Source organism: Oryx dammah, unplaced genomic scaffold (assembly GCF_014754425.2).
Source record: "Oryx dammah isolate SB20612 unplaced genomic scaffold, SCBI_Odam_1.1 HiC_scaffold_24, whole genome shotgun sequence".
Lineage (NCBI taxonomy): Eukaryota > Metazoa > Chordata > Mammalia > Artiodactyla > Bovidae > Oryx > Oryx dammah.
Genome location: NW_024070208.1, coordinates 21,750,016 through 21,777,391, shown reverse-complemented (window position 1 = coordinate 21,777,391; position 27,376 = coordinate 21,750,016). Strand labels below are relative to the sequence as shown.

The 27,376-nt window shown below is 41.2% G+C and overlaps 1 protein-coding gene and 1 non-coding gene across 2 annotated transcripts in view; one reads left to right on the top strand and one right to left on the bottom strand.

Annotated features, from left to right (window-relative positions):
* Positions 1-27,376, bottom strand: part of LOC120882899 (phosphatidylinositol 3,4,5-trisphosphate 3-phosphatase TPTE2-like) — a 91,735-nt gene that overhangs the window by 51,997 nt on the left and 12,362 nt on the right. The gene's annotated exons all lie outside the window — the stretch shown is intronic.
* TRNAM-CAU lies at positions 14,520-14,591 on the top strand. Its single transcript has one exon. It is a non-coding gene; the product is annotated as a tRNA-Met (tRNA).

The following is a 27,376-nucleotide window of genomic DNA, read 5'->3' as shown; positions in this document are numbered from 1 at the left end:
TCATAAGAACTTAGTTCTCCTCATATACATCTTGTATTTTACTGGGTAAATATATATGTAGGTATAAATCTATTTGGGGGATCCTAATTTAAATGGTTCTCTGCTTTTAATTTCAAATTCCACTTGTTACTGGTATATGGGAAAGTAATCAGTTTTTGTATCAATATATTAAAGAAATTAGACAAGATTACCAGACACAAGCTTATTAGGCCCAGAAAAGTTTCAAGTTTCTCACCATCACATATGATGCTACCTGTAGAGATAGCTGGATGGCATCACTGACTCGATGGAAGTAAATCTGAGTAAACTCTGGGAGTTGGTGATGGACAGGCAGGCCTGGCATGCTGCGATTCATGGGGTCGCAAAGAGTCGGACACGACTGAGCCACCGAACTGAACTGTAGGGGTTTCGGAGAAGGCAATGGCACCCTACTCCAGTACTCTAGCCTGGAAAATCCCATGGATGGAGAAGCCTGGAAGGCTGCAGTCCATGGGGTTGCTGAGGGTTGGACACGACTGAGTGACTTCACTTTCACTTTCATGCATTGGAGAAGGAAATGGCAACCCGCTCCAATGTTCTTGCCCGGAGAATCCCAGGGACAGGGGAGCCTGGTGGGCTACCGTCTATGGGGTCGCACAGAGTCAGACACGACTGAAGTGACTTAGCAGCAGCAGCAGTAGGGGTTTTATGGCTGTTTTTTTTTTTTTTTAATCAAGTTGAAAACATTCCTCTCTATTCCTAGTTTGTTGAGGTTTTTTTTTTTTTTTAATCATGAGTGTTAGATTTTGTCAAATGCTTTTCCTGCATCAATCATTTTTTCTTTTCAGCCTGTTGATGTGATGGATTACATTGACTGACTTTCAAATGTTGAACCAGCCTTGTCCATCCAAGTCCCACTTGGTCTGGGTATAAAATTTTTTATTTACATTGTAAGATTCAACTTGGCAACATTTAGGATTTTTGCCTCATATGTCCTATGCTTTTATTTTTTTTGTAATGTTCTTATCTGGTTTTGGTAATGCTGACTTTAGACAATGAGTTAAATTTTCTCTGTGTGCTTCTACTTTCTGGAACAGTTTAGAAAACTGACATCATTTCTTCCTTGAATGTTTGGTGGGATTGACCAGTGAAGCCATCTAGGCCTAGGGTGTGTTATGGAAGGTTTAGTCACTGATTCAATTTCTTTAACAGATTCAGGCCTATTCAGGATGATCTTTGATGAGCTTTGGTAGTATCTTTTAAAGCATTACTCCATTTCATGTAAATTATCAACTTCGTGGGCTTGGAGTTGTTCATAATATTCCTTTATTATCCTTTCAATGTCCTGTGATCAGTCATGATGATCTTCATTTCTGACAACAGCAATTTGTGTCTTCTGTCTCTTGTTTCTGTTAGTCTGCCCAAAGAGATACAAACTTTATTGCTTTTCAAAGAACCGGCTTTTGGCTTTGTTGATATTCTCTATTGCTTGTTTGATTCCAGTTTCACCGATTTCTGTTCTTTTATTATCTCCTTCTGCTTTTTTTAGGTTTATACTGATCTTCTTTGTTCAGAAGGAGAAGGGGACGACGGAGGATGAGATAGCTGGATGGCATCACTGACTCAATGGACATGAGTCTGGGTGAACTCCGGGAATTGGTGATGAACAAGGAGGCCTGGCGTGCTGCGATTCATGGGGTTGCAACGAGTTGGACACGACTGAGCGACTGAACCGAACCGAACTTCACCGTGGTCTGACAGCAAATTTTGCGTGATTCCTCTTTTAAATTTGCTAAGGTGGGTTTCATGTCCTAGAATGTGATCTATATTGGGGATCGTTTCATGTGAGCTTAAGAAGAATATATTGAGTTGGCAAAAAAATTTGTTCAGGCTTTTCCATAGGCTGTTATGGAAAAATCTGAATGAACTTCTGGACCAACCCAACATTCTCTGCTCTTGTTAAGTGAGCTATTCTATAAATGTCAATTAGATGCAGTTGACTGAAAGGTGCTGTTCAGTGCCACTATCTTTATTCTCCATAGTTATCCCTTTTCTTCTTGCCTCAGCATAAACCCTATCTCCCCAATGATGATATCCACCAACAGTTCCCACCCTTCAAAACCTCACACTGACTTATTCCTATGAATTACCAAACTTAGGGGCTTCCCTGGTGGCTCAGATGACAAAGATTCTGCCCACAATGTGGGAGACCAAGGTTTGGTCGCTGAGTTGAGAAGATGCCCTGGAGAAGGGAATGGCAACCCACACCAGTATTCTTGCCCGGAGAATTCCATGGACAGAGGAGCCTGGCAGGTCCACGGGGTCACAAAGGGTTGGACACAAGTAACTAACACTTTCACGGAAGTTAACATCTTCCTTACCACCATCAAGAAGAATTGTTCTATTTTACTTTAAATACCAATAGATAGAGAAACATCTCATTAAAGATAGTCTATATGGAATAGTGATATAATGAATTTATCTGAGTAACGATTCCTCGAATCTAAAATACAGAGTAAACATAACTTACTGAAAATCCTATCTTTATAGAAAGAATTCTAGATCATTGTCCAGAAAATTCTTCATTGCCATGGATAATCCCAAGACTAAATGTCTCCAGCCCATCCTCCTGGACCCCTCACCCCTCAATAAATACCTCACCTTTCATAGATGGCATCATCATGGGTTCCTGATGTCAGTTCAGCTGAGTTATCTCTAAGGAATTAGAAGCATACCATCAAACTCAAAATGACTTCATAGAGTTAACTAGCTACAAACAGTCTTCAATTTGTAAACTGGTTTTTAACTCTAAAGATCTGTTTGAAATTTAGTTATTTGGCAATTAGTATTTCAATTTTCACTACAAACAGGGCTTTATTATAGTTGTAATGAGACCTTAGGGCTGTCTAAGCAGCCTGGCAAAGTACAATTCTTTACCTCTAAACCTAATGCTATGTCTAACTGCATCAAGGCTGCGTTTACTTAAAATTCAACTTCACTGTGCAGGTCTACTATCTTCCAGCCCCTTCTAAGTTCCTGATTATCAAGTCCCTCCCCTGCATCCTTACTTTTCTCGTATCCTGCAATCCTTTCCTCAGTTTGGTTTAAAGAGCTACAAGCTTGGGGCAGGGACTCTCCATCATGATGGTGGGTTTACAGTTGGGACACCAGCTTTAGATGGGAGCAGGGCCCTGGAGGGTGAGGGCTAGAGCCGAGACCTATTAGGGTTTGCTCCTTTCTGCCTCCTTCCTCCTCTCCTGGCGCTCTGTAGCAGAGTCTCTCACACACTCTTATAGTTTCCCAGGAGTTTTGGCTACTAGTGAATCAGGGTCACAAACAGACTATGAGTAAGCATTCTCCCACTTATGATCTCTTTTTTCCCATCTAGACCCCTAAATAAAGTTACTTATAAGAATATCCAGTCTTTTATGAAAAGAAACCTTCCTTGGCCATCAACTCTCCCAATACCTTTTCACCACCCACATCACGCACCTCTTGTCAGCGCTGTCAGAGGGAACTAAAGAGGCATCCATAACTCTGCCAAAGAGTGAAAAAAACATACAAAAATATAAAGTCAGGGAAGTCAATTAGTTTCTTCTTTCCAATAGAATTTCAGAACATGAAATATAAAATCATGAATATGGAAAAAATTGAAGAAAGAGTTTCAGGGTACAGCACTGGACTTCTTGAGACCACATCTGGGCTATGTGTGTTTGTGAATATACTGGAAAGATAAGGAAAGAAGGGAGGTGTAGCATTAATTATTAAACCTTTCTTTCCTATTTCGCAAACCATTCACACACTTGGGAATCAATATGGGAAACCAGAAAGAGCTAAGAGTGTAGGAATGGGGAGATGGATCCAGTTGATAACTGGTAAAGGGATACAGGAAAAAAGAAAAGAAAATGCCAGAATGACAAATATTCCAATGCCAAGGACTTGTCCCTGGTCACCATTTGGTAGGGAAGAAACAGGTAAGTAGGTCAAGGATGGCCTATATAAAACTTTAATTTTTTTTTTCTGACCTAGAAGTAGAGCATATTTATAATGATTCATTTTTATTCTTCTCTGAATTATTCCAAAAACATACCTGGTTATATTATCCAAAATCAAGACTTACCACCACCAAATCACTGGCTTTATTAATTTAACCTCTCTACAACTCAATTTCCTCATGTGTAAAATAAGACACATGAAAATGCACTTTGCATCTGTCAACTTCAGAAAATCATACTGAATAGTCACCATTTCACAAATAGTGGGTTTTAGGCAGCCTACTGTCTTCAAATGTCATGTCCCCAAAACTCAGTATATATTTTAAATTTCAAAAACACCTCAAGATTCTAAAGTAATGACACATCCATAATTCCCTGGGAAATGGTGGGTTTCTATCCAAGATGAGAAATAGCCCAAAACTACTGATACCAAAGTCAAATGAAAGTATGGATTCCAAGAAATAACACAAACCCTGGAAGGCTAAGGAGTACCTTAGCTGGTGAACAGACTGGGGCAGTCTGGAGTAGCCCAGTGGGAGGGGAAATTTTAAGTTCAGTTCATGCCTTTCCCTTGAGTTGCTTGGAGATAATAAATGCCTTCTCAGAAACCAGTAGCAATTACCCAGATGTTGTTAATATAAAACGAGGGTAGCAGGGCTTTCCTGGTGGTCCAGTGGTTAATCCACCTGCCAATGCAGGGGACACAGGTTTGATCCCTGGTCTAGGAAGATCCTACATGCCTCGGGGCAACTAAGCCTGTGTTCCACAACTACTGATCCTGCACTCTGCAGCGTAAGAAGCCGCTGCAATGATAGGGAAAAACGGCCCCCCGCCCCCGCTCACTTCAGCTAGAGAAAGCCAGAGTGCAGCAACAAGACTCAGCGCAGCCATAAATAAACAGGCAAAAGTGCTAAAGAGAAAGAAGAGGGTGACATTAGGTTAGGTGATGAAAACAGGGAGGGGCCGAAGAGCAATACTTCATCCTCCCCTCCACCTCCCTCCCATCTCCTAAGCTCCAAATGACAACCTAGGGTGACTGTCTTCTCCAAAGTTTCCTTGCCCAGAGCTTAAAGGTGATGGTATGAATTGATGCTTTCAAATTGTTGTGCTGGAGAAGACTCTTGAGAATTCCTTGGACAGCAAGGAGATCCAACCAAACAATCCTAAAGGAAATCAACCCTGAACATTCATTGGAAGGACTGAGGCTGAAGCTGAAGCTCCAATACTTGGGCCACATGGTGCAAAGAGCTGACTCATTGGAAAAGACCCTGATGCTGGGAAAGATTGAAGGCAAAAGGAGAAGGGTCAGCAGAGGATGAGATGGTTAGATAGCAAGCATCCTTGACTCAATGGACATGAATCTGAGCAAACTCTAGGAAGATTCCACATGCCACAGAGCAACTAAGCCCATGTGCCACAACTATTGAGCCTGTGCCTTAGAGTCTGTGCTCTGCGACGAGAGAAGCCATTGCAGTGAGAAGCCCATGCTCTGCAGCTAGAGAGCAGCCCCCGCTCCCTGCAACCAGAGAAAGCCCGAGCAGCAACAGAGACCCCATGCAGTCAAAAATAAATAAAATCATTAAATAAAAGAAAGAGAAAACCCAAGAGGAAATGTTAAGTGTAAATGTAGAATTGTTGGATATAAAGAATCCATTCATGGGATATTAAGTAGTTTGGGTACATGTGAAAAGCAAAATAGAGTGGGAAAGTGAGATTGAGAAACTCCCAGAAAATAGTAGAAAAGAATAAACAGAATGTCAACGGGTATGTTCTTATCTTCCACGTCTAACATCTGGAATATAGACATCTGAGAATGAGAAAACATGGAACAGAAAAGGCTGAGAAAAAATAAAGATAAATTTCCCCAAATTATGCCAAGAAATTATCTTTCACCTTACATTTTTCTTCAAATGTACAATCCAGGGATTTAATCAATTATAGAACATTTTCATCCCCACAATGAGATCCCTTATGTTCACTTATAATTAATCCTGTTCCCACCCCTAGCCAACTGTGAATCTACTTTGTCTCCATAGATTTGTCTTTCCTAGACATTTCATATAAGTGGAATCACACAATATATGGTCTCTTGTATCTGACTTCATTTCACTTCACAAAATGTTTGAGGCTCACCCATGACATAACATGGATGTAGTCTACTCCTTGTAATTGCTGAATTGTAATCCCAATGTTCACTTTACAAATATTTAAATGATATTTACTAAAAAGTGCCAGGCATTATGCTGATACTTCCCAAATACTACTACAATTGGGCCTCAATACATCGCTTGAGATAGTTACTATTCTTCATGGATAGTTACAATTCATGGATCTCAAAAATTTGTGTATTTCCAACATCCATTAAGCTGATTGGAAAATCTCACTAATAAAAACGCACTCGCAGGAATTAGCAATGTTTCAGGTTTTCACGGAGATAGAACAACTGAAGCCCTTGTTGTGGCCGTCCCTGGAAATGTTCACCACCCCGGACGGAACTTCCTCCAGTAAGGCAACCAGTCACCCCTAGAGAAGTTTACAGGGGCTATGACTGCCACGTGTATATTATTACTGGTACACTGCTTAAGCTGTGGTATTTTTAAGGAAAATACAGGCATACGACAAGGTCTTTAAATTTTGAATTTGCCAATTCATTTGCATACAGTTTACATTGATTATAAAAGAAGGTACAGGTATATTCCCTATTCTATTAAGGGCTGAGAATTATGCTTAAAATTCAGCAAATTTGAATCTTATCACTTACTTATTTTTTGGATGCATGAGCCAGGTATATAAAGAACTCTTCTTTAATCCCTGCATGGTTTGTTTCGCGGTTGAAGTTAATCTACAGTTAATCTAAGAAAAGCAAAAGCACACATCCATTATATATTTGATATGTTTAAAACACATATGATATCCCCCAAATTGGGAAGAAAGTCACACATAGGACTTACTAGGTAAGGATCAGCATTTCTAAAGTCTTGAGTCCACAAATACAAAATCTGCAATACTGTGCAATTTTATATATCCTGTGAAACACGCATCGTGCATTTGCCCTTAGAATTTTAGCTCAAAAAATAGAGGGAAACATTTTGTGTGTGTGTTCAATAAAATTTAAGTTTAGCTCAAGCATAGTTCAGTTCAGTTGCTCAGTCGTGTTCAAGTCTTTGCAACCCCATGGACTCCATCATGTCAGGCTTCCCTGTCTATCACAAACTCCCAGAGCTTTCTCAAACTCATGTCCATCCAGTCAGTAATGCCATCCAACTATCTCATCCTCTGTTGTCCCCTTCTCCTCCTGCCTTCAATCGTTTCCAGCATCAGAATCTTTTCCAATGAGTCAGTTCTTCGCATCAGGTGGCCAAAGGACTGGAGCTCAAGCACAAGACTCTTTAAAAAAATTACCCACTTGCTACCTGGGACCCAGAAAGCGAAACAAAACCATTTCAAACAAATTTTACATCAGAGTGACTTATATTTCCATCCTAGAATATTCTCTATAGAATAAGTCACAGGAATGAGAAAGCAAAAAAATGTGAACCTCAGCATTTCACAGGGCAGATTCCATGCACAAAAACTGTAAGTCACAGAATAAAAGCCACTACCAGGTACTAATACATCACCAAGTTAACAAGCAGTAATATTATGTCCACCTGAGGCAAGCAGAAATGTGCCACAAGCTCCTCAATTCTGGGCAAGGAGAGAAAAATAAATAGAACAGAAAATTTCCCCCACAACAGACCAATTTGTGCATCAATGTTGATTTTGATGCTTGGGGTCCAGCCATCTGTGAATTCCAAACCTTTGAGGGACACTAGCTCATGCACAGTGTGAGTATGAAGCCCAAAGTTTGGATGCTGTGGCCCCGAGAGCCCAGATGGCCATGGGAGAGCCAGCCTGGTTCTGGGGGCCGCCCCCTCCCTGCTGGCATGGCATCCGCTTACCTGCAGGCGAGGCTGCTTTAGCGGAGGCGCTGCGTCTTGGACGGAGCTGGGGCTGTGGGGCGGTGGGGTGCATTTTGTGACTTGGGTACTTTTCCTAAGCAGGAGCGAATTTTACTCAAGATCCTGGTAGCAATTTCTCTCCTGCTGCCTTTCAGGATAATGCCTCCCTCCCCGCATCCTTTTTCCCATTCTTTCCTATTTTTTAATGTCCCCAGATCAAGTGCAGTAAGTCCAATCTCAGCCCAATTCCTGGCCAGTCACAAAGTTACTGTTAGTTGCTCCTACAGAAGCCTAGTGCCCCCACTCCCTCCACGCCCGTGACCCCTGAGGGTGAGATAGAGGGGCTCTGCAAATGCCCTGGGAGGGGAGATGAATGATAATTAGTGTTCCCCACAGCTAAGCACAAGGCAAGCCTTCCTGTCAGTGGGCCCAAAGACCCCCCGTCCTGACCCTTCTCCCGATCCTTCCTCCTCCCCCCCACCCTCCATCTGTCCCTGTAAAATGTTCTATTCTTCTTACTCTGTGAGGGTGAAAGGGCAACATTAGCTACATAAAATGGCAGAGGGTGTGATGGGACGTCCTCAGCCAGAGGCCCCCACCCTAGGTCTTTACCTGCTGCTGCTAACAAGGCAGTACTAGAATAAGAACCCTGTGTCCATGGCAACCCTAGACAACAGATTCCAGGTGGTCCTGAGATGTAGTAGAGTGAGGAATACAATGAACTTGGTTCCAGGCGGCAGTGACTTAAAAAGAGACTTTTCCTTAAAGATAGGTGTAGGGGTACCAAGATCAAAGATCCCAGGATAAGCATCTCAGAGCACATCTTCTCTCCTGTTACTTTCCCTTTTGCATCTAATGACGGGGCACCTTCTTCCATATTCTGATTCTGAAGATTATATTGAGGTTTTGGCTTCCCCATAAGTTGGAGAGAATGACCAGCGAGCTGAATATTTTCTGGCTAATATTAACTTTAAGTAAAATAGATTGACATAGGAAGAGGTTGATATAGGAATGATGAGCACAAAAATTCATTTTACTCAAGCTATCAATTCATAAGATTGAAAAGAAACAGTCAAATATTAGTTGTAAATTAAAACTATACCCATTTTCCTGGTAGAGTAAATCTGAAAGGTGTAAATGAATACCAAACAAATAAAAACAAATGTGGAAAAAAAGCTTTTACATTTCAGGTTGTTTTTTTTTTTGGCCACCCTACTTGTGGGATCTTAGTTCCCCGACCAGGGATTGAACCCAGACCATGGAAGAGAAAGTACCAAGTCCTAACTGGTGGATTGCCAGTGAATTTCTGGAAAGAAAAAAAAAATTTTTTAAAACCATAGTGGAACATTAGCAATTTTGTATGGAAATTACAATATAAAAATTACCCCCAAAAGAAGAATAAAGATCAGTTTGACAGTCTGTGTTGGTACATGTTATGAAGCTGTAAGTGGTCAGTTGAAGAGACAGAAAAGAGATTAAAGTCATATTAATTTAGTAGTATATCTATAAAGCACTTTGCAAGTTACAAAAATTAATAAAACGTGGTCACTGACTTCAGTGTCAGAGTGATGACCTTAAGGCCAGACCATTTTGAAATATGCCAGAGCATCCTACTTCCTGTGAGAAAGATCTGCCCTAAAGAAAACTCGACCAGAGCCTCATCTGACCTTAAGAAGAACAGTAACACAGCCCCAGCCCGTCCAGCTTATCTGTCTCACATAAGAGGATGGAAAAAAATCTAAGAAACCCTTATGAAGATCACAGCCCTTGTTTATGTCTTAATTTTTTTCTTGTCCAAAACTAGACTTTTAAAATAAATGTAATAACTAAAAAACAGATTTTCCCTTTTCTCTAGGGTTTATTGCTATTGTTTGTTGTTAAGCGGTTTTTCTGAACTCTGTTCTTCGTACAGTATGACCACTGAAGTCAGCTTGGTCAGCTAGTAATTAGAGATTCCCTCAGGTGCCCAGAACCAGTAAGTCTCTCAGTAGTTACCATTCCAGAAAGAGAAATAGCTCCAGGCGCCATCTTGTCTCTCTCTCCCGGCTCCTTGTGCTTAGACCTCTGGGGCCGTCTTCTCCTTTCTGTGCTGCCTGCTCCTCCTCTCTACCCTCACTTCCCCACACTAATTCTTGCTTAACTTCGCTTTTTCTCTTAAACTCTTCCCCCCTCTCCCTTTTCCTCCGAACTTTTCAGAACCCATCCCTTTAAAATTAGGCCTACTGAGGATCCAGAGACCAAACCCTTAATTCCTTCTACTCTCTGAACTAAAGCTGAACTTTGAGCTATAGTCATAGATTTTTTTCCCCCCACAGTAACCCAAAGAATCTCACAGACTTACAGAGGAATTTTATGTTCCTCAAATTTAGCAACCTGGTATCTCTGACTTTTACCAGCTAGTTCATATGCTTCTTGGCTAAGGATAGGCCCAGCGTTGAATTAAAACTGCTAACTGGGAAAATGCTGAAAGGTACCTAGAAATACAACTGGTAAGGTGTTACTGAACCAAGGTTGTTTGCCCAACATGCAGCAAGCCAAATGCTGAGACACCGAAGTTTGCAGCAAAGAAAGGGTTTACTTACAAGGTGGCCAAGCGAGAAGATGGAAGTCTCAAATCCACTTCCTCAAAGGCAAGGGGCTGGGGGTATTCTTTGGGATAAAACTGAGGCTAATTGGAAACAAGAAAATGTGAGGTGATCTTCATTCTGGCCTAGATACAACTAAGCTACAGGCTTCTTCACAATACATATACTCAGAACATGCTCTGCGGATGGAGTTTTCAGCCCTCTGAAGTCAAAAGGTCACGGAGCATGCTCAGTTGAAGGGTCAGTGGTCTTAACTAGTTAGAGCTTAAATTGGGCTCAGCTGATTCCAAGTTCCTGGAAAACAGCTCAGGCAAACCTCTTATTGTTTAGGCTACTTGACTCTTGGAGGATCTGCACGTTTTTATAAAAACAATTAAAAGGAACTTAATCAGTGGAAGCAGGTTTCAGGTGTAACAGATGACTACCTTCTGTTTTGAAACTAGCCTGCTAACTCATACAATCAGGCTCAACAATCACTAGATGCCTTCCTAGGGCAATTCCTAGGGTTTTTCCAAAGCCTCTTGAGCAAATTTCAGTTTTGCAGACAAAAATCTGATGAGCCTGTTCATGAGTATTATGGTCAATTTCAGATAGTTTTAAATGATAATTCTGACCTTCCTTCAGATGCTAATTCTAATCAGGTAGATATTAACTCTAATTCTAATCAGGTAGATATTAACTCTATTTATTTACAGGCTAAACCAGGACATTTCCCTGCTAGTAAAAAGGCCCAAGAGAAATAGGAAACTATGTCCACTCCAAATTTAATTAATCTGGCAAACCAGCTCTCTTGAGTACTACAGGAGTCAACTAAGCAGAAGGCCACCAAAAGTCTTAATCTTCAACTCTAGCAAATGAAAAGCAAGACCCTCCTAGGATTGCAGAGAGCCAGGACTTTGGGAAAGAGACAGTTAAACTCTTCAGGTACTTGTAACCCTCTAAGGGGCCTTTCCAGCTAGCTCTCACTTCTCAATGATGGAGCCCTGAGGAGTGACACAGGCTCTTTGCAATCCTCCCTCCAAGTGGTTTAGAGACACATTTCTCTAAATTGGGGCTGAATCTCCTCCAGTCCTAATTGACATCTGAGTCATGCTCATGGGGCACAAGCCCACTACTATAAAGCAGCCCCTGCCCTGGAGCAGAAGAACAGTTCAAACAGTGGAGACCTCCAGTGAACCTCAAGATGCTTCTGTCTCTGAACCTACTTGCTTCTGTTTAGGACCTTTGAGAGACACACACCCTTTTCTCCTTAGTTCTCCCACTGCTATCCATGTATGAGCCTGAGACTTCTTAAAGAAGTATCATGCCAGAATTTCCTTCCCTCAAAAGGAGGGGGCGGGGAGATGATTCTATAATTTGACAGTACTTATCAAAGCAGCCAATCAGATGAGTTAAGTGATGCTGTGACATCTTTTTTTTGCTCTGTCTAGAGCTGATCCTGGGAACACTGATTATTTGTCCCGATTGAATCAGCTCTCACCCTCCTTACAGACAAAATCTCCACTGATATTGGCAAAATTCACAGTGTACCTCCCATCAAGATTCAGAGAGATCCCTGGAAACCACTCCCCAGAATTAATCAATAGCCTATGAACAAAGAAGCCCTTCGAGGCACAAAACCCATAATAGAAGATTCCAGATTCCAGAGTCTCTTTCTCTCTTTTACTAATCCCTGCAATATTCTTATTTCACCTATGAGGAAACCTGAGGGTGAGGGTGGAAGTTTGTCTAGGACTTCTGAACAAGAAATAACATTGTTCTACCTAGACACCATAGTGTTCTTAACCTTCATATATCACTATCAGCCACTTCTACTGGAAGCAAATTCTTTACATAACAGTTTTTTTAAGGCTTTATATATCTTTATTTTTATTGACATTTAGTTGATTTACAACATTTTGAGTTTCGGATGTGCAACATAGCGACTGAATTTTTAAAGGTTATACTCCATTTATAGCTACTCTAAAATATTGGCTATATTTCCTACTTTGCCATTTTCACTGATACTACTTCCGAAAGTACTTTTAAATACGTTACTAAATTCATAAGAAAGTAAAGGAAGTACTAAATAATCACACAGACATAGTCACACTTGCTTATACTTGAAAGTCACTCAGTTGTGTCAGAATTCTCTAGGCCAGAGTACTGGAGTAGGTAGCCTTTCCCTTCTCCAGGGGATCTTCCCAACCCAGGTCTCCCACATTGTGGGCAGATTCTTTACTAGCTGACCCACAAGGAAAGCCCAAGAATACTGGAGTGGGTAGCCTATCCCTTCTCCAGCAGTTCTTCCCGACCCAGGAATCGAACCAGGATCTCCTGCATTGCAGGTGAATTCTTTACCAATTGAGCTATCAGGGAAGCTCTACTTATACGTACTCAAGTGGCAAATCAGAAGAGAAACAAGAAATGTCCTGGAAGTGTTCTAAAACCTCAAATCTAGAGTTCTGTGGTTTAATATTGTGGTTGCCTGAAGTGGTAGATAGGAACTGAGGCAAACAATAGGCTAAACATAATGCTTACAAAAAAAAAAAAAAAAAAGATGTGAAATGAGATGTCAAGAGAGGACTTTGACATATTCCCGGGAATACAGAGTTCTGTTGGTTAAGCGAGTTAACAGGATTTGAACCTGACAAAGTGGGCGGCTGAATCCAACATCTACACATTGATCACACGTAGATCCAGGCACCCAAATTGGCTATATATATTAATTTCTTCAGTATATTTTCTGGAGACTGGAAGTCCTAGGTCAAAGTGTCAGCAAGGGTGGTTTCTCCCAACACCTCTCTCCTTGGCTTGCAGACACCTTCTTTCTGGTTCTCAGAGTGCATGGCTTTTCCTCAGTGCACACTTTTCTAATGGTGTGTTTTGTTATTTTTTGATTAGGCTAAGTGGCTTTATTAGAGAAAGCCAGGATTACAAAGGATTTGGGAGTTGACACTGGGGCCTTTCTTCTTGCCAAAGGTGGGCACAATATTGACAAAGCTCCCGTTGTATTGCATACGCCTTTTGGCCCGGTCCATCTTTTTCTCCTGTTTGGCCACCTTGGGAGTCTGACGTTTTACTTACCCAGCACCAGCCAGGTGCCACCAGGATATGGTGGCAAAGTGAACCAACAAACAAATCAGTCTCTCTCTGCTGACAGTGGGTTTAAAAGTATTAATAAATTTATAACCTTCTCCAATGTTTTGTAACTAGCTTTACTCTCATGCTGGGATTTGATTTTACTCCACCTTCAGAAATAGAACTATCATATGATCCAGAAATTCCACTCCTGGGTATATATTCAAAGAAGAAAAAAACCCTAATTTAAAAATAATTCATCCCAGTGTTCACAGCAGCATTATTTACAACAGTCATGGAAGCAACCTAAGTGTCCACTGACAGATGAATGGATAAAGAAGATGTCGTGTATGTATATATATAAGATTGAATACTACTCAGCCATAAAAGAAAAAAAATGGAATTTTGCCATTTGCAACAAGATAGATGGACTTGGAGGATGTGCTTAGTGAAACGAGTCAGAGCAAGACAAATACGGTATGACATTACTTATATGCAGAATCCAAAACATAAAACAAACTAGTGAAGGTAACACAAAAGAAACAGACTCACAGGTATAGAGAATGACGTAGGGACTTAAATAAATGAAAGTGTTAGTTGCTTAGTAGTGTTCAACTCCTTGCGACCCCCATGGACTGTAGCCGGCCAGGCTCTTCCATCCATAGGATTCTCCGGGCAAGAATGCTGGAGAGGGTAGCCTTTCCCTTCTCCAGGGGATCTTCCTGACCGTGGGATCAACCCCGGGTCTCCTGCATTGCAAACCCAGGTCTCCTGCATGAGCAGGCAGATTCTGTACCATCTGAGCCACTAGTAATCACATAGTGATTATTAGCAGGATTTAGAGAGAAGTGCTGGGCAGGGGGAGGGGGATGTGAGGTTTAATGGGGTTAGAAAATTAAGAGCTACAAATTACTATGTACAGAATGAATACATTGCAAGGATGTATGGTGCAGCACACCAGCAGAGTGGCGCAGCGGAAGCGTGCTGGGCCCATAACCCAGAGGTCGATGGATCGAAACCATCCTCTGCTAAGGTGGGGCTCTTTTCCTCCTGAAGAGATCTTTAGGAGTAGAAAAGAGAGTTTATTAAGAAAATTTGCCACTGTATATCTTCTTTTGTGACATGTTTAGGTCACTTTTTTAGGCTTCCCTGGTGGCTCAGATGGTAAAGAATTTGCCTGCAATGCAGGAGACCAGGGTTTGATCCCTGGATTGGGAAGATCTCCCGGAGAAGGGAATGGCTACCTACTCCAATATTCTTGCCTGGAGAATCCCATGGGCAGAGGAGCCTGCCAGGCTATAGTCCATGGGGTCGCAAAGAATCAGACACAACTGAGTGACTAACACTTTCACTTCACTTTTCACAGGGAATATAGCCAATATTTTGTAATAACTATAAATGGAATATGTAACTTTAAAATTGAACCACTATGTTGTACACTTGAAACTCATATAGTATTGCAAATCAACTACACATCAATAATGATAAATAAAAATATATAAAAACCTTAAAAACTTTTAAAAATAAATTAAAAAAATAAAATATTGTTGATGGAACACCTACCAAAACATACTAAAATTTTGGACTGAAGAAAATCCTATGGAACATTGTGTTCTTAACATTCTTAAAGCCTTATATGAAAGAATTGTATTTGCTTCTTTTTTTATGCTACTAGACTTTCTCCACTTTGTCATATTCAGTGTTATTTTATTAGCGTAATATGCCTTATTATAAGTATGCTTATGTATCTATTTACACCAAACAATGTTTGTTAAAATATCACTTAAAGTGTTTTTTTTTTGTTTTAAAACATAGCTTTTATTGAAGCATAGCATATGGTAATGCTCATAATATTTATCATCAAATTTTGCATTTATGAAAACCCAATATGTATCACACTTAGCTGAGTCCCAAAGCAGAATATACATGGAGCTTACATCGTAACTATTTATTTCTTTTGTTTAATTTTTCTTTCTTTCTTTTTTATGCATATCCTTATATATTGGTCTTTCATTTCTATAAGAATATTTCTCAAAAGTGGAATTACTTCAAAAAATATGTACATTGGTTTTGAAGCATAACAATAAAATAAAAATCCACGTGCCCATGACCTCACACAGAACGAAAACATTTCCAATCCTGCGGAAGCCACTGGAGGTTTTACTCTGATCCATTCCTCTTGTGTCTCCACAGAGGCGACCCCTCTTCTGAAGGTTTGTTTTCTGGTAGTTTGTTTCTAATTTTTTGGCAATGCTGTGTACCATGAAGGACCTTAGTTCCCTGACCAAGGATGGAACCTGAGCCCCGCTGCAGTGGGAGCATGGAGTCCTCACCACTGGACCACGAGGCAAGTCACTCTTCTGAAGTACTTTGTGTTCATGACTCCCTTGCTCTGCTTTATAGTCTAAGTAGACAGATATTTAAACAATACACCATTTTGCTATAATATTTTTAAGTTTTACAATAATGGGTATCATGATGCGACAATATTTATCCTGAAGCACATTTCGACCACTAAAAACCACTTGATAAATATTAATTAAATTGGGGGCTTCCCTGGTGTTCCGTGGTTAAGACTTTGCCTTCCAGTGCAGGGGGCGTGGGTTTAATCCCTGGTCAGGGAGCTAAGATCCCACATGCCTTGTGGCCAAAAAACCAAAACATAAAACAGAAACGATATTATAACAAATTCAATAAAGACTTTATTTTTTTTCTATTTTTCTTTTCTTTTATTATTTTTTTAATTTTAAAATTATTATACTTTTTAAAATCTTTTTGCTCTTTATTTTTTATTTTTTTTACTTTACAATACTGTATTGGTTTTGCCATACATTGCCATGAATCCGCCATGGGTGTACATGAGTTCCCAATCCTGAACCCCTCTCCCACCACCCTCCCCATAGCATCTCTCTGGGTCATCCCAGTGCACCAGCCCCAAGCATCCTGTATCCTATATCGAACCTAGACTGGCAATTCGTTTCTTACATGATAGTATACATGTTTCAATGCCATTCTCCCAAATCATCCCACCCTTTCCCTCTCCCTCAGAGTCCCAAAGTCTGTTCTATACATCTGTTTATAATAGCCAGGACATGGAAGCAACCTAGATGTCCATCAGCAGACAAATGGATAAGAAAGCTGTGGTACATATACACAGTGGAGTATTACTCAGCCATTAAAAAGAATACATTTGAATCAGTTCTAATGAGGTGGATGAAACTGGAGCCGATTATACAGAGTGAAGTAAGCCAGAAAGAAAAACACCAATACAGTATACTAACACATACATATGGAATTTAGAAAGATGGTAATAAAGACTTTAAAAATGGTCCACATTAAAAAAAAGACTTAAAAAATTAAATTGCTGGGATTTTTTGCATTGTTTACAAAAATGTTATTCCATAAAATATCTAAATAGTACTTTGTGTTAATAAATATCAGTGACTCTTCGATTTAAAGGCAGTAAAATATAAGCTAATTGTAAAAGTTTTCCATATGTTCATACTGTTTTCCAGTGACATGACACTGCCCATATATTTAGAAATAGGTTATTTTGGCAAGAAAAAGACTGTTGACTTCTAGAAAGTACAAAGTAGACACAAATGAAGGTTTTTGAACCTAGAAAGGGAAGGGTCATTTTCTACAAATGATTTTTTCACTGTTTCTCAATGGCACTCTTGCCTGGAAAATCCCATGGATGGAGGAGCCTGGTGGGCCGCAGTCCATGGAGTCGCTGAGTCGGACACAACTGAGCGACTTCACTTTCACTTTAGACTTTCATGCATTGGAGAAGGAAATGGCAACCCACTCCAGTGTTCTTGTCTGGAGAATCCCAGGGACGGGGGAGCCTCGTGGGCTGCCGTCTAGGGGGTCGCACAGAGTCGGACACGACTGAAGCGACTTAGCAGCAGCAGCAGCATCTTCACGCAGTTATCTTAATTACTGTATTACCAGTTGGCTTCACTAGATGGAGCAATGGCTGTGCTGTGCTTAGTCGCTCAGTCCTGTGCGACTCTTGGCTACCCTATGGACTGCATGTAGCCAGCCAGGCTGCTTGGCTCATGGGCCTCTCCAGGCGAAAATACTGGAGTGGGTTGCCATGCCCTCCTTCAGGGGATCTTCCCAACCCAGGAAGCAAACCCAGGTCTCCCGCATTGCAGGCAGATTCTTTACCATCTGAGCCGCCAGGGAAGCCCAGATGGAACCACCAGGCATAATAATTACATATGCCTTCAAAAAGTAAAAATAACTCAATATTCTGAGGAGATAATTATTTGTAGAGGAGAAACTATCACTTGTAGATATCATTTTAAAGGATATAATCTATCACATGGTTTGTCATGAATTGTCCGCTTCAGGGAGAAACATCTGCTTGGGGTTGACAATGAGGAGTTTACTAGTTAGTAACAGATCAGGAAGCAACAGTTAGAACTGGACGTGGAACAACAGACTGGTTCCAAATAGGAAAAGGAGTACGTCAAGGCTGTATATTGTCACCCTGCTTATTTAACTTCTATGCAGAGTACATCATGAGAAACGCTGGGCTGGAAGAAGCGCAAGCTGGAATCAAGATTTCCAGGAGAAATATCAATAACCTCAGATATGCAGATGACACCACCCTTATGGCAGAAAGTGAAGAGGAACTAAAAAGCCTCTTGAAGAAAGTGAAAGAGGAGAGTGAAAAAGTTGGCTTAAAGCTCAACATTCAGAAGACTAAGATCACGGCATCCGGTCCCATCACTTCATGGGAAATAGATAGGGAAACAGTGGCTGACTTTATTTTTCTGGGCTCCAAAATCACTGCAGATGGTGACTGCAGACATGAAATTAAAAGACGCTTACTCCCTGGAAGAAAAGTTATGACCAAACTAGATAGCATATTCAAAAGCAGAGACATTACTTTGCCAACAAAGGTCCATCTAGTCAAGGCTATGGTTTTTCCAGTGGTCACGTATGGATGTGAGAGTTGGACTGTGAAGAAAGCTGAGCGCCGAAGAATTGATGCTTTTGAACTGCGGTGTTAGAGAAGACCCTTGAGAGTCCCTTGGACTGCAAGGAGATCCAACCAGTCCATTCTAAAGGAGATCAGCCCTGGGATTTCTTTGGAGGGAATGATGCTGAAGCTGAAACTCCAATAATTTGGCCACCTCATGCGAAGAGTTGACTCACTGGAAAAGACCCTGATGCTGGGAGGGATTGGGGGCAGGAGGAGAAGGGCACAACAGAGGATGAGATGGCTGGATGGCGGCATCACTGACTCGATGGACGTGAGTCTGAGTGAACTCCGGGAGTTGGTGATGGACAGGGAGGCCCGGCGTGCTGCGATTCATGGGGTCGCAAAGAGTTGGACACGACTGAGCAACTGAACTGAACTAAACTGAACTGAACAGTTCATTAATGAACTGAGCAGACTCCTTCATTTATCACCTGGGCATTTATTTTTTCATTCACTGACCAAATATCAAGCACCAAGTGTGCCCAGCCTGATAGACACTGGGGATAGAGAAATAAACCCCATTGGGATAGTAGACACAATCCCAGTCTTCAAGAACCTCACAGCCTAAGTCAAGTAGGGGAGGTGAGTACACAAACCATCAATTACAGTACATTTGAGAGAGAATGATAGAATCAGTTAACACAAGATTCAGTGGTGGCATCAAGAAAGAAATGGCTAGCTCTGACCGAGTAGGAAGACACGCCTAGAATGAATTTTAAGGGATGAATAATTCAGAGACAGTCAAAGATGGAAAGAAAACTTGGTGAATGCTGAACCAACTGAGTACTCATGGGGACAGAAAGGCGATGATGAGGAGAAGACAGGTTATGCAGGACATAGTGGCTAAATGATTGTGGGGATCAGAGGGGAGGAAGAAACTTCCTAAATCCTTTAAGACAAGTGCTGAGGGTGCCAGGATAAAAATTCAACATGACTCTGAGAAATTGAAAATGATTTTAAGAAAGCACCTCTTTCATATCTTAAATTGTAGACAGCCTCCCCACCCTTCCCCTATTCTTGAGATCTTACTCCATGCTTTGTTTACTCTGGCGTGTGAATTTGTTCTTTCTGCCAAATGAGTCTGTGTCGGATTTGTGCTGACATGTATTAAATTTCCTGTAAGAAACTAGTGTGTCATATCTCTTTCACTGTTCTCTCTCTTTCTCCTCTCTCTCTTTGAATTTCTTTCTCTCTCTCTCCCACACACACAGGGGCAAGTATGTAGAAAAAAATGCAGTGTCATTTGAAGACAGTTAAAAAGATATAGAAGGAATATTCCTATAACAGCAAAACAATCCCTCACTAAAACCCCAGAACTACTGTATTTGTTACCCTTAAGTGTTCTTGAATCTTGGAATGGCACATGGGCTTTATTGCATATATTGACATTATGATACATATTCATCTATTTGATGTTTTCTAAGTTGTTTTTAAGTTGCATTATTTATGAAAAAGATTAGGAAACCAGAAGTTTCATTTCTGTTTCCAGTTTTCCTTTTAATTTCCACTATGAACGTAGCTCTGTTTTCAATTAACATCTCTATGTATAACTTTATCCATCCCCTAACACAGGGAGTGTAATAACATTTCCTCAATGACTGTGTGAGACTTAGCCAGAAACCAACTTGCTGCGACCCCATAAATCAGTTTGAACAGCTGCTGGAGGCAAGAGAGAGAAAGGGAGAGAAGGAAGAGAAGCCAGACTCACAAAGAGCAACTTCCCTACAGGCAGAGTGGGTCAAGTGCCAGAAAAATTAAGGACTTCGCTGGTGGTCCAGCGGTTGGGATTCCATGTGTCTACTACAGGGGCACAGGTTCGATCCCTGGTCAGGGAAGATCCTTCATGCCGCTCAGCATGGCACTCACTCCACTTGCCACCCCAAGAAAAACCAAACCAATAGAATGGCATGATCAAGTTTGTTAATTATAGCCACGGAGTCAAGAACACATTGAAAATCACTGAGGAAAGCACATCAACTATACTTCAATTTAAACAAACAAAAACCTTGGACTGAAAAAAAAAAAAAAAAAACCTTAAAACTTCAAAAATTCTGACTTCCTTTTGAAATGTTTGTAGATTTTCGGATTTGCCTAGTCGTGTAGCAGAAAGAACTCAGATATGCTTATCTGAGTCTCGTCCAGGGTCTCCAGGCCTCCCCCTCCATTTCTTCATCGATATCCACACCGTCCTCTTTTCTGCCCTCCAGTCCACATCTCTGTCTTCCCACCCTCTTGCTACCTCATGCCCAGATCATCCCCGTGGGACAATTAACGTGGACAGAGTATCAGGAGTAACCACAAGCCGATGCTGAATGACAAGTACAAACTCCACCTACCTGTATAGTGTGTTTCTGAGAAAAGTGTACTAAACGGTCAAGTCAAATGTGTTTAAGACATAACATGAGCTGATGGAAGGAGCATAAGATGCTTATGACAAAAAGTCTTGGCTCAGAGGGTTCTTCAGAGAAGCAGTTGATTCTAGGGCTGGGGTAGGCGGAATGTAATTGAGCCTGGAAAATCGTGTGTCAGAAAATAAAGAAGTACTCGAACTTCCCTGGTGGTCCAGTAACTAAGACTGTTCTCTCAATGCAGGGGGCTGGATTCAATCCCTGTTAAGGGAACTAGGTCCCACATGCTGCAACTGAGACCCGGCACAGCCAAATAAAGAAATTAAAATTTAAAAAACATAGTCTTTGAAAAAAGAAATGAAGAAAATAATGAAGTACTCAAATCAGCAACATAGTCCCACAAGCAACATAACCCCACAATGATGAGGTATGACAAAAGGATATATGAGCCAACCTAAAAGAAGGAAATGGCAACCCACTCCTGTACTCTTGCCTAGCAAATCCCATGGGCGGAGGAGCCTGGTGTCCATGGGGTCGCAAAGAGTTGGACACGACTGAGCGACTTCAAAGGAGTCCCCAGTGGCCAAAGTTGGAACAATTTGAGCAACAAAGTAAATAATGATAACATTGGGTTATGATCCACAGAATAAAATAAATATCCATCCGGCTCTTAGTACAAAGATATCTCTATTTCCATCTATCTATAACAAAATCACTATTAGGTAAACATTATAGTAATAATTGTTGCAGGTAACATCCACTGCTGCTGCTGCTGCTGCTAAGTCGCTTCAGTCGTGTCCGACTCTGTGTGACCCCCGAGATGGCAGCCCACCAGGCTCCCCCGTCCCTGGGATTCTCCAGGCAAGAACACTGGAGTGGGTTGCCATTGCCTTCTCCAGTGCATGTATGCATGCTAAGTCGCTTCAGTCGTGTCAGACTCTGTGTGACCCCATGGACAGCAGCCCTCCAGGCTCTTCTGTCCACAGGATTCTCTAGGCAAGAATACTGGAGTGGGTTGCCATTTCCTTCTCCAACTGATAAATACTAAAATCTATAGGTGAAAGTTTGAGGAAAATTAGGATATTAGCATCATCTCAATGTAACTCCAGTAAGATATTCATCAATTACAAAGGGGAAAATAATAAGAGTAACGAAACCTGACAGATACCATCTTAACCAAGTGATCAAGGATAATATCACCAGTAACAGGACATACCAATGTTATGTATTTTCTAATATAATGTACTGAGAAGGACACTTTGCCTCATGCATAAACTCAGTCTAATGGTGAGGAAACATTAGACAAACCCCAAATGAATGACATTCTACAAAATATCTGGCCAGTACTCTTCAACAGTGTCAAGGTCATGGAAGACAAAGATTGAGGAGTTCTCCCTCACTGGAAGAAACTAAGGAGGTATAATAATTCAGTGCAATGTGAGATTCTGAATTGGATCCCAGAATGACAAAGAGATGCTAGGGGGGGAAATGATGAAATTCGAAGGTCTGTAGTTTAATTAATAGTACTGTAACAATGTTTTCTGATTTTGATCATTGAACTATGGTTGTCTGTTAACATTAAGAGGGTCTAGAGGAAGGTAATGGCACCCCCCTCCAGTACTATTGCCTGGAAAATCCCATGGATGGAGGAGCCTGGTAGGCTGCAGTCCATGGGGTTGCTGAGAGTTGGACACGACTGAGCAACTTCACTTTCACTTTTCACTTTCATGCATTGGAGAAGGAAATGGCAACCCACTCCAGTGTTCTTGCTTGGAGAATCCCAGGGACAGCACAGCCTGGTGGGCTGCCGTCTGTGGGGTCACACAGAGTCAGACATGACCAAAGCAACTTAGCAGTAGTAGCAGAGGAAGGTAGATTTGAACTTTTTTCTAAAAATCTAAAATGATTTAAAATTAAAAATTTTTAACACCTTGGGTCAAATCTCAACAACAGAATTTATTAGTTCTATGACTTTCTGGGCCTCATTTTTCTTACTAATAACAGGGAGTTAGGAAGGATGATCCCTAAGCCCATTCTGGAAAGTGAAGTGAAAGTGAAAGTCATGTCAGACTCTTTGTGACCCCACGGACTATACAGTCCATGGAATTTTCCAGGCCAGAATACTGGAGTGGGTAGCTGTTCTCTTCTCCAGGGGATCTTCCCAACCCAGGGATTGAACCCAGGTCTCCCACACTACAGGCAGATTCTTTACCAGCTGAGCCACAAGGAAAGCCCAAGAATACTGGAGTGGGTAGCCCACCCTCTCTCCAGCAGATCTTCCCAGCCCAGGAATAAAACTGGGGTATCCTGCAACTGAGCTACCAGGGAAGCTCATTCTGAAGAACAGCAGCATCACTTTCTTGCCCACAGTGTTTGACCTGCTTTACTTCTGCAGACCACATACAGCGGATGTTGAAAGTGGGGATCTTGAAAACAGTCGTGAAATGATAATTGCAGATAATTCCTCTCTGCAGTTCAAGTGTCCAGTTTAAGGCAGAATGATACAGGACTGGAGAATTGTTCCCAGCTCATTAGGATTTAGAAGCTGCTTCAATAGAGATCATGCCAAGAGGAAACTTACTCAAAAGTACTGCTAAAGAAAGTTTTAGTTTTAGTCCAGAAGAAAACATAGAAAAATAGAATATTAGCTGTTGAAGAGTAAAGGAATTATGAGAAGTCACTTTGTTTCAAAGTTTCCTTAATGTCACCATTGTCTTTTTAGAATTAAAGATACATCTGCCAGAATTTTTTTCTTAGTTCTTGTACTTGTAATGGATAAACATACTGTTGAAACTTGCCATCTCTCTAATCCCAGCATCTTGGAAGAATGTCCTAGGAATGCTTTGGTAGTTAAAATACAAATCAACTTGGCAGTGTTCATTTCCCCTGATACCCTCCCACACACCCACACATGCATTTCTCTTGACCACTAGGACATTCCAAGCTCCCTCCTTCCAACAGCATCTGCCTCCCCGCTCTCATTCTTCTGTTGGCCCTTCATCCCTGAGAACACACGGCATTCTATCCAAGTGTGAATCTGAACTCAAGATGTTGTTGTTTAGTTGCTCAGTTCAGTTCAGTCACTCAGTTGTATCCGACTCTTTGTGACCCCATGGACTGCAACACGCCAGGCTCCTCAGTCCATGGGATTTCCCACCCAAGAATAGTTCTTCTCCAGGGATCTTCCTGAACCAGGGATTGAACCCACATCTCCTGAATTGCCAGGCAAATTCTTTACTGCTGAACCACCAGGGAAGCCCAAGGATACACCTCAAACTAGGCAAGATCCCTCTTTTATTATACTTTCCAAATTCAGCAAGGTTTTCTTTAGTCACTGACAGTCAGAAATTTCCGTCTTATTTATCTACCTTTTTCTTTCAAAATTTCAAAGTTCTACTCATCCAGGGTCTTTCTCAATCGAACAAAAGCCAATTCTTTTTGTACACTTTCTAAGTGTTATAGGAAGTTGAGTTTTAAGTTTACTGGAAATTTTCTGCAATCAAATCTCTGTAGAGTATGAATTACCCAGAAAACTCTCCAGGAGCCCATTTAGAATTATTTACTTTCAGAAAAACTAGCAAGACCTTCTCATGAGTCTTACCCTATGGGGTTTTCATAACCAGATGGCCCACAGAAAGTGCATGTTTACAGCATTACTCAGCATGCTTATAGGGTAAGAAAGCTCCATGTTGGTGATAGAGGTGTTAAATCAGAGCTTATTGGGATTACATGACCCCTTTCAGTTGCCTGGGACTCTGCCTGGTTGTGTAATAATAGCCATCTACCCAAAGGCAGCTCCTTTGTCACCAGTCCTGGTTCTACCAGGGACTGGCTTTCATCCCAGACTGGATTAATCTGGCTATTTGAAGATTTATTCCTTCATGCACCAAAACAGAAATATGATTTAAATTGTTCTCTATGAAATGTTCATGTATTTACCCTTCTTTGCTTTTAAAATAGATCAGTTCAGTTCAGTTCAGTCGCTCAGTCATCTCCGACTGTTTGCGACCCCTTGGACTGCAGCACGCTCGGCCTCCCTGTGCATCACCAACTCCTGGAATTTACTCAGACTCATGTCCATTGAGTCGGTGATACCATCCAACCATCTCATTCTCTGTTGTCCCCTTCTCCTCCTGCCTTCAATCTTTCCTGGCATCAGAGTCTTTTCAAATGAGTCAGTTCTTCGCATTAGGTGGCCAAAGTATTGGAGTTTCAGCTTCAACATCAGACCTTCCAATGAACACCCAGGACTGATCTCCTTTAGGATGGACTGGTTGGATCTCCTTGCAGTCCAAGGGACTCTCAAGAGTCTTCTCCAACACCACAGTTCAAAAGCATCAATTCTTTGGCACTCAACTTTCTTTATAATCCAACTCTCACATCCATACCTGACTACTGGAAAAACCATAGCTTTGAATATACTGCATATGATTTAATATTTCTGGATGAACCCTATTACAAAACATGATGCCCTGTGACTATGGAAATGTATAACATTGTCTGATTTTGTTTCAATCATTCTAGGCTCACACTCTTTTGGATTCTTAGGTCATTCTTTTATTTTTTTTCTCCTTCACTGCCAAGGTGTCACTATTACCGCTGTGCCTTCTAGTGTACACTGCAGCTACTTCTTACCCCTATGGGTGAGGGAATGAGATGTCTGTTATCACAATACCACATGTACTAATAAAATAAGTCTATAGATCCAGAGAGAGGCCTGGTAACCTCTCACATTATTAACATACATGAGATTTGAGTATGATTCAAAAGAAGTGATGGAAGCTAGAAAGGAAATAAAATGATGCATTGGAGTTGATTATGGAAAAATCTCTTTGAGCAGCCAAATTACAAAAACATAAGACTGCATTGTTCTTTAATTAAGGTGTATTTCATACACAACACAATGTGAACATCTTCAGTATATAGTTTAATGTTTTGACAAATGTATACACCTGTGTGTGCATGCTAAGTCACTTCAGTCGTGTCTGACTCTTTACGACTCCATGGATCATAGCCCACCAGGCTCCTCTGTCCATGAGATTCTCCAGGCAAGAATACTGGAGTGGGTTGCCATGCCCTCCTCCAGGGGATCTTCCTGACCCAGGGGTTGAACCCACGTCTCTTATGTCTCCTGCAAGGGCAGGTGGGTTCTTTACCACTAGTACCACCTGGGAAATCCAGTATATACTTATGTAACCCCATTACTCAAAGCAAGATTCAGACCATTTCCAACATGCAGAAGTTCCTTTGTGCCCTTTCAAGCCAATGCCCTTCCCCCTGCCATCACACAACCCCAAAGACAACGGTTGTTCTGATTTCTGGTGCTATAGTATTTATTTGCCTGTCCTTGGACTTTACATAAATGGAATCATGCAATATACTCTCTTCTATGTCTGGCTTCTTTTGTTTAATATAATGTTTTGGAGGTTCAAGCTGCTGCATGTATTGGTGGCTTATTATTTTTTATTGTTGAGTAGTGGTGAATTATGGGGCTTCCCAGGTGACACAGTGGTAAAGAATCTGCCTGCAATACAGGAAACATGTGTTGAGTCCCTAGGTTGGGAAGATCCCCTGGGGAAGGAAATGGCAACCCACCCCAGTATTCTCGCCTGAGAAATCTCATGGACGGAGGAGACTGGTTGGCCACAGTCCCTGGGGTTGCCAAGAACTGGACATGACTGAGTGGCTGAGCGTATGTGGTAGGGCATTATACATATACAGCTCAATCTGTTTATCCATCCTTCTGTCGATGGAATTTGGTTTATTTCTAGCTTGGTGCTATTATGACTAGAGCCCTATAAATATTTAAATATAGGTCATTTGTGGACATATGTTTTTATTTCTCTTGGGTAAATACCTAAGAGTGGAATTTTTTTAAATAGGCCAATCTTACTACTTGCATTTATAATGACTTCATATACATAATCATTTCTTAAATGTTATTGATTGGCTTTTAATTTTTAGTTAATCTATAACAAAGCCAGTGAAATGTAAGTAGAGTTACAGGAGAGAGAAAACAGCAGAGAAAAGAGTATAGTAAGTAGAAGGAACAACACATGCAAAGGCCCCGAGGAGGAAAATATTTGATGTATTTGAGGAGTTGCGTGAAAGCTTTGTGGCTGGAGCAAATAACGTCTGAAGGAAATGGTAGTAGGAATCGAAGCTGATGGGATGGTAGGGGTCAGACTATGTAGGGTTTAGTAGGTTGCATTAAGCATGCTAGATTTGGGAATTCTCTGGTGGTCCAGTGGTTAAGACTGCATTTTCACTGCCAAAGGCCCAGGGAATTAAGCTACAAGGCCAAAAAAAAAAAAAAAAAAAAAGCTAGATTTTATCTTAAGATAAGTGCATGCAACCAGTGATTTCAGGAGCTCAAATATTTCAGGGGAGGAGATGGAAGTATGTAAACGAAGAAGCAGACAAAGCTCCTTAGTAAAGCTTTGGAGAGATGGGCAGGGCCATATCTGGGCTA